The 8,282-nt window shown below is 40.8% G+C and overlaps 2 protein-coding genes across 3 annotated transcripts in view; one reads left to right on the top strand and one right to left on the bottom strand.

Annotated features, from left to right (window-relative positions):
* Positions 1-8,282, bottom strand: part of CMSS1 (cms1 ribosomal small subunit homolog (yeast)) — a 395,179-nt gene that overhangs the window by 74,662 nt on the left and 312,235 nt on the right. The gene's annotated exons all lie outside the window — the stretch shown is intronic.
* FILIP1L (filamin A interacting protein 1-like) overlaps positions 3,171-8,282 on the top strand; it is a 308,683-nt gene continuing 303,571 nt past the window's right edge. For both annotated transcript variants that reach the window (XM_010841939.1, XM_010841940.1), the window contains exon 1: positions 3,171-3,934. The gene's annotated coding sequence lies outside the window, so the exon portion shown is untranslated. The remainder of the gene's footprint in view (positions 3,935-8,282) is intronic.

The raw sequence follows: 8,282 nt of genomic DNA, 5'->3' as shown, positions 1-8,282 counted from the left end.
TTCTAACTGTTGCTTCCTGACCTGCATGCAAATTTCTCAAGAGGCAGATCAGGTGGTCTGGTATTCCCATCTCTTCAGAATTTTCCACAGTTTATTGTGATCCACACAGTCAAAGGCTTTGGCGTAGTCAATAAAGCAGAAATAGATGCTTTTCTGGAACTCTCTTGCTTTTTTAATGATCTAGCAGATGTTGGCGATTTGATCTCTGGTTCCTCAGTTCAGTTCAGTTCAGTCGCTCAGTCGTGTCCAACTATTTACGACCCCATGAACCTCAGCACGCCAGGCCTCCCTGTCCATCACCAACTTCCCGAGTCCACCCAAACCCATGTCCATTAAGTCTGTGATGCCATCCAACCATCTCATCCTCTGTCGTCCCCTTCTCCTCCTGCCTTCAATCTTTCCCAGCATCAGGGTCTTTTCCAATGAGTCAGCTTTTTGCATGAGGTGGCCACACTAGCAAAGTAATGCTCAAAATTCTCCATGCCATCCTTCAATGATACATGAACTGTGAACTTTCAGGTGTTCAAGCTGGATTTAGAAAAGGCAGAGGAACCAGAAATCAAATTGACAACATCTGTTGGATCATCGAAAAAGCAAGAGAGTTCCAGAAAAATATCTACTTCTGCTTTATTGAATATGCCAAAGCCTTGGACTGTGTGGATAACAAGAAACTGGAAAATTCTACAAGAGATGGGAATACCAGACCACCTGACCTGCCTCCTGAGAAATCTGTATGCAGGTCAAGAAGCAACAGTTAGAACTGGACATGGAACATCAGACTGGTTCCAAATCGGGAAAGGAGTATGTCAAGGTTGTATTGTCACCCTGCTTATTTAACTTATATATGGAGTATCATAAGAAATGCTGGACTGGATGAAGCACAAGCTGGAATCAAGATTGCTGGGAGAAATACCAATAACTTCAGATATGCAGATGATACCACCCTTATGGCAGAAAGTGAAGAACTAAAGAGCTTCTTGATGAAAGTGAAAGAGGAGAGTGAAAAAGTTGGCTTAAAACTCAACATTCAGAAAACTAAGACCATGGCATCCAATTCCATCACTTTATGGCAAATAGTCGGGGAAACAGTGGAAACAGTGTCAGACTTTATTTTTGGGGGCTCCAAAATCACTGCAGATGGTGACTGTAGCTATGAAATTAAAAGACGCTTGCTCCTTGGAAGAAAAGCTATGACCAACCTAGATAGCATATTAAAAAGCAGAGACATTACTTTGCCAACAAAGGTCCGTCTAGTTAAAGCTATGGTTTTTCCACTAGTCATGTATGGATGTAAGAGTTGGACTATAAAGAAAACTGAGCCCTGAAAAATTGATGCTTTTGAACCATGGTGTTGGAGAAGACCATTGAGAGTGCCTTGGACTTCAGGGAGATCCAACCAGTCCATCCTAAAGGCAATCAGTCCTGAATATTCATTGGAAGGATTGATGTTGAGCTGAAACTCCAATACTTTGGTCACCTGATGCGAAGAACTGACTCATTTGAAAAGACCCTGATGCTGGGAAAGATTGAAGGCAGGAAGAAAAGGGGACGACAGAGGATGAGATGGTTGGATGGCATCACTGGCTCAATGGACATGAGTTCGAGTAGGCTCCAGGAGTTAGTGATGAACAGAAAGGCCTGGTGTGCTGCAGTCCATGGGGTCTGAAAGAGTTGGATATGACTGAGCAACTAAAATGAACTGAACTGAATGGAACTAAATTTCTTTGCATTGTTCATTTAAGAAGGGCTTGTTATCTATCTCTCCTTGGTGTTCTCTGAAAGTCTGCCTTCAGTTGGGTATATCTTTCCCTTTCTCCTTTGTCTATAGCTTCTCTTCTTTCCTCAGCTATTTGTATAGTCTCCTCAGACAACTCTTTAAAAACGTCGTCACCAAAGACAAAGAAAGACTGAAACACTGTTCAGATTGAGGGAGAGCCATGACCACTAAATGCTACACATAATCCTGGAACAAATGAAAAAATAAAATTTCCCTCTGCAAATAATACTATTGAGACAGTTGGTAAAAAGTTGAATGGGGACTATGGATTAGAAAATAAAATGATATCAATATTAATATACTGAATTTGATAGTCATATAATAGTTATGTAGAAAAGTGTACTTGCTTTTAGGATAATAACACTGAAGCACACAAGTTGATTCAGAAAAACATACACACACATATAAACACAAGGAGATAGGTGGGTAGAGGGAGATTAGAGGAAAAAAGGGAGAGAGACAGCAAATGTGGCAAAATGCTAAAATTTGGAGAACCTGAGTGAAGAGTATACAGGAATGCTTTACTATTCATGTATCTTTTCTGTAAGTTTGAAATTATTTCAATGATAATAGCTAAAAATAAACAGCATGGGTTTCAGTGCGACTCAGATGGAAGTTTGAATTCCAAGTCTGATGTGTATCATCCAGGAGACTGTAGGGAAGTTAATTATTGTGAGCTTTGGTTTTCTTATTTGATCACCAATTCAAGACCAGTTTGGTCTTCCAAGATGGCGCTAGTGATAAAGAACCCGTCTGCCAATGTAGGAGACATAAGAGACGCAGGTTCGATCTCTGTGTCTGGATGATCCCCTGGAGGAGGGCATGGCAACCCACTCCAGTAATCTTGTCTGGACAGAAGAGTCTGGCGGGCTACAGTCCATAGGGACATGACTGAAGCAACTTAGCATGCACGCACAGGACTAACTTAAAGGGATGCTGTGATGGTTATGTAAAATAATACACAGAATGGAGCACCTGGCTAGTGGTGAGTCTGCCTGGCAGAGGACCTGATACGTAACTGGTGAGGAAGTATGTACTTGCTAAAGAAATGAACAAGCTCCTTCCTCCTGCCCCTCCCCACCAATCAGATTAAGTGATAGCACTTAGAGAAAACTAACACATTTTAACAAAGTATGAGATTTTTCTTAACATTGCATAACACAAAACAAAAACCTTGATTAATCATAATAAATATCATCATACATTTGAATGTTGCTCTTAAGTTTCCTCAGCATTTTGCCCTCATGTCTCATATGACACTGAATGGAACAGGCAGGCATTCAAGTTAAAGTTCAACACAGCGTTAATAATAGCGAGTCTCTGCAGTGCCTTGGGTCACGACTGTCAAAGAAGAGGGCATGCCCTTATTACTTAAATCTCAAACAGGGCTTGCATCAGTTCTTGGTTGCAGGGTACAAAATGAGGTGCAGTCTAACATCCATCTGGGCATCTGTTCTTAAGATGCTGGCACCGCTGTTTGTTGTGGTTCACAGTGTATCTGGGGCAGTGACAGGGCACAGAAGGGGACCCAGGTTGTGCCTGGGAGGTTTCTTCTCTCGGCCAAGATGTGCACATAAATTTGAAATCACCCAAGAGGGTGGTTTCAGAGTTGCCTGCCAAAGAGTGGTGTCTTCTAATCTGGAGAGCAGCTGCTGGGCACAGGCATGCAAACACACACACACATAGACACACACACACACAGACACACACACACCCAGACACACTCACGGAGCCTATACCTGCCTCTACTTGTCTGCTCTGGGCAGATGGCTCCTGGGTCTTGGGTCGTCTCATTCTGCACCTCAGTCCAGTTAGACCCTTTCTTCTGTGGAGGCTGGCAAGCTGTGGGGTGAGAGATTCAGCCAGGTCGTCTGCCTTCTGAGTATGAAGGACACTGCCTGGAGAGGGAGGAGGGTTATATTTAGTGTTTGGGCCCAGTCAGTACTGGGCTCCCCACTGCCTCTCCTCTGCGGAACTGTCAGTGGACCCTGGTTGCAAGTTCTCCTTGACTTTGAAGCCCACAAAACAAAAACTGAGAGACTGTCCAAAAAGAAAAGAAGAAAACGCTGTTGGCCCCTGGATTCCACTGCTGGATTTGGTGGGGATGAGAAGAGAGGACCACCGGGTGTGACCAAGCAGAGGCACCTGCGCGGTAAGGTAAGTGTCCCCATTGCCACTGAGAAAAGGCTTTGGGGACGTGTCTGTGATACCCAACATCCAGGAACGGCCCCCACTGCTCCCCAGGAGCAGGAGCTTCTGGGCATTATGCAAGGGAATAGAGTAAATCTTAGGCATGATTAAGGGCTTATGAAGGGTGATGACTTTTTTTAATATGAAGAAGAGCTGCTTGCAAAATAGAGGAACTATCCTGACAGGAGATATGAAAGGAGACCAAAATAAAATTTTAAATTGCTATCCTCTTTAGAGCAAGACAGATGGTCAAAAATTTTTAAATGGTTTGGGCCGATGACTTTGCTTGGTAATAGCTTGATTTTGCAAACTGATGTAAATGATCAATGCATAATTTGAAAATCATCCCAAATGTGGTTATCAATGGAGAAGTGTATTGGATAGGCTAGACTGGTTAGGAGGCATTTTCTTTTTATGGAAAGACAGAAGAAATTAACATCTTAAAATGGCAACTTAGAGGTATTCCTTTTCGTTTCCTTTTGTTCATATTTCTTTGGTGCTAAAGATTTGATGAATGGGCAAGATTTGATGAATGGGGGCCAGAGAAGAGAAGCAGATTCTTGAGGTGGGGTTTTTTGGAAGGTCTTGGAAGATACCTGTCACCCCAAAGCATGACTGGATATTTATGGCACAACAAACCTCAGTGTCAATGGGAAATGAAGCCTGATTGCTGCCAAATGATACCAGAGAAAGTTCTGCTCACTGTACTTGCTCAGTGGGAGTATTAGTCAGTGTTTAGGGTGAATGCATAGTTTTGAATACAGATACAGTTCGAGAGATACATGTTCAGCTAAAATTTTTGTGACATATTCAATCACTCTTTTTCATTACACCTGATGATCACATCTTTCTTCAATATCTATGCAAGTCTTATGAAGGACTGCAAGAAATGCAATGCACACACTGCTCAGCTACATTCACCATGTTCTATGTGTGCATCAGGCTTGTAATTAAGGAGGCAGGGGGTGGCGTACTACTGGTGAAAACGTTTCCAAACTGTGGCAATGCTCCTCTTGCTTCAACTAAAAATACTTTTCCTTTGATGATACTTTATAATACATCAATCTTCTATCCTCCCAAAACAAATATTCCAAGTAAATACATCTCTACAGTCATCAGTTGACACTATTCTGAAACTCATATTATACTTAATTAAAAATCCAGTATAAATACGTAAAGAGCTCTTTGCTATTGAAAATTTCTAAAGGCAGCAATAACATTCATGGGCTATTTCTATTTCTTTAAAACAAATACATTGGGCAATCAAGACAAGTCTATGCTTACAAGAGTTTTTCAGATAACTTCCCAGAGCAATGTTGAGTTTGGGTTCTTAAGATTACCAATGCAAAAATATTCTATAAAAATTCTAGGATGAAGAAAGTATTGCTTATAAACAAAAAAGTGTAAAAAAAATTTTCTTAAAGAGTTTAGATTCTGTTAAAGTTTGTATGTAGTTTTCTTTTTTCATTTAAACTGTTGTTCAATAAAAAAATTTGTTAGCCAAGAATTGGTCTTAGGTACTGACATTGTCACTGGAGATACAGATACTTTATTGTGGCTTCAAAATGATGATCCATTTACCTATTGTATGGGATAGATGCTGTAATGTGCCAAGAGTTCAGGAGCAATGGGGATGAGCTCCAGGGATGGGGGAAAACAAAAGTAAAGGGCCCTGTATTCTTCAGAAGAAAGTCCATGTTATTCTTGTCTTAACGTAAAAGAAAATTTTCATTACTACTGAAATACATGCCTTGCCTCTTCAATATGTTACATTAAAAAACATTTAAAGAAAAAAATATTGCTTTTATTTGCCTTTGGACAGAACTAAGTGGCCACCAGCATTTAATAGCCATTCATACAGAGAACAACATAATTTTTTTATTTTGTTTCATTATAATTAGGTAGACCACTTTTATGGCAAAAGGGCTTAATTAGTTTGCTCACTTGTTCATTCATTCAACAAATGTTTAGAGTGCCTACTACATGTTGGGTTACCAGAGATACAGCAGTGAATGGAGCAAAAGTGGTTTCCATATTCTCTGAGTATAGAGATCTTCACAGAGGGGCCAATTAGTAGTGATTTGAACCTTAATACTGTTCATGTTGCCTACCATGGTGTTTTCTCCTTTGTTTCTAATTAAAACAAAAAGACTAGAAAAAAATTTTCCTACTTATAAAGGTTTATTTAGTGTCTGCAAGATAGGGAGAGAATTCCAGGGACCAAATAATCAGATTGGAATATACATTTTACTGAAACTACTCGAGGCTTCTTTGAGGGATGTTAACATTTCTGTTCTAAATTATAGATGTCAGACAAAGGCTCACATACTGATAGTCTGGGTCAGACAAGATGTCTCTAAGGAGGACATTAGAGCAAAATTTGTATTAGATAGCCTCCTGACTATCTGGGGCTCAAATCTGATGAGAGTTCAAGACGTTTCTGTCTAATTTGTCTGACAAAGACAGTCAGTCACCGGAGGCTACAGCAGAAAGAGTGGCAGTGCTGCGCTTCTCGCTGCGGTTGAGGCAACTTTGTACAATGGCGGTATTCGTAACCACGGGGTCGTTTTATGCCTGGGAGGTGTCCTACACTGTTTACACAATTCGAGTATCAGTCACTCACTCGATCCCAAGGTGACCCTGCATGATAGGAAATGCAAGTATTATTCCCTGTTCAGCCGATGGAAAAACCAGGTTTTAGACTTTTAAGGAACCAGCCCAGCTAATGTTCTCTCTAATGCAGTCTCCTTAAATAATTTCTCAAACGAAGTCTAGAAAAATTCTGAGTTTTCAGCATGAATACTCACAGTTCCGAGCACTGGTTGAAGGTGGTGGTGGCCAACTGGAAGCTGCCAATGGGAGAGTTTCAGGCCTTCCCACACCCCACTGTCTTCCTGCCTTTACCTCCCTTTTACACTCACCCAACAGTTCTTTCCTCTGGCCCTCAAAATAGTGTAGTTTCTAAACAAGATATAAGCTATTGCTTTTTTCTTCTTTTTATGATGGGAACAGGATAGTATAATAGTATACTCATCTACATGTGAATGCCAATAGAATTTTAAACCGCTGGTTAGTGCCAAAAGTCTGGCAACATAAAAAGCCATCAGATCAGATTAGACCAATTGTCCACCCAGCCCAGATTCTGCTACTGGTGGATGCATAAGTGGGCCCTTGAGAGAAGCAGTTTATCAATGGTAAGTGAAAATATCACAGGACAAAATTATGGGGGAAAATGGTAAGCTGACAGCTATATCAACTGAGACATATGAGTTAACTGAGAGCTCTATCAAGATAGGCAGAGCTGAACAGAGCAGTCCTGAGTGAAGGTCTCCCTGGTGGATTTCAAGAGAGTAAACTGATCTGCTGGCAACTGGGATACTGAAGATAACAGGGTGTAGGGTACCACTCATAGCTAGTATTCTCTGTTACTACTAGCTATGATCAGTCAAATGCACTTTATTTCTTCCTTACATTTTTTTCCTGGAATTTATCGTGTACCTATTTAAGGTTTATTGTAATTGTTTGGAGGTGTTTAGCTATTGGGTTGGCCAGAAAGTTTATTTGGGTTTTCTCATAACATCTTACGGAAAAACCCGAACAAATTTCTTGGCCAACCCAATACTTTGCTCTAGTGGCTTGGACAGAATGTCTCAGATCCCCTTGACGGATCCAGGGACAATCTTCTGACTAGAAAAGTAGAGTTTAGGGAGGACAGGAATGTGGGTAAAGCAGAGGCTGCTTCTGTGCTTCTTCTAGGAGCTGCTGCTCCAGGCCTTGAGACAGAAAGAGACAGAGGCAGCTGCCTCTGAGCCACGGTATTAACTGCCAGGTTGTGACTAGGGACACCAGCTCCTTGGTTTTCAGCTGCTCCAAACATCTTCACCCAGAGCTATTTTAAGAACCTTTGCATTTGATCAGGGAGCATGTGGGGTTAAGCCTTGTGTTTTCCATTTCAGTTTTAGATCCCAAGCAGGTGCAGCTAGTAGTTCAGAGTTCAAAAACTTATTATTGTATTTCTCCCCAATCAATGCAAAAATAACTTCATATTAGGGGAGAAAAATCCTGTAATTGAGATCAAGACTTGTTTCTTAAATAAAATTAAAAGTATTTAGAACTTGAACTTAAAAAAAAATCACTAGCATTTTCCATTATAATTCTTGTTTGGCAAACTTGGCTAAAAGTATGAAAGAATAAATAAAGTCATTTGGCTAAAGTAGTCATGTACGGATGTGAGAGTTGGACTATAAAGAAAGCTGAGCGCCGAAGAATTGATGCTTTTGAACTGTGGTGTTGGAGAAGACTATTGAGAGTCCCT

The sequence above is a fragment of the Bison bison genome, unplaced genomic scaffold, assembly GCF_000754665.1.
Source record: "Bison bison bison isolate TAMUID 2011002044 unplaced genomic scaffold, Bison_UMD1.0 scf7180017864168, whole genome shotgun sequence".
In the NCBI taxonomy this organism is placed as follows: Eukaryota; Metazoa; Chordata; class Mammalia; order Artiodactyla; family Bovidae; genus Bison; species Bison bison.
This window is presented reverse-complemented; position numbering and strand designations above follow the sequence as displayed.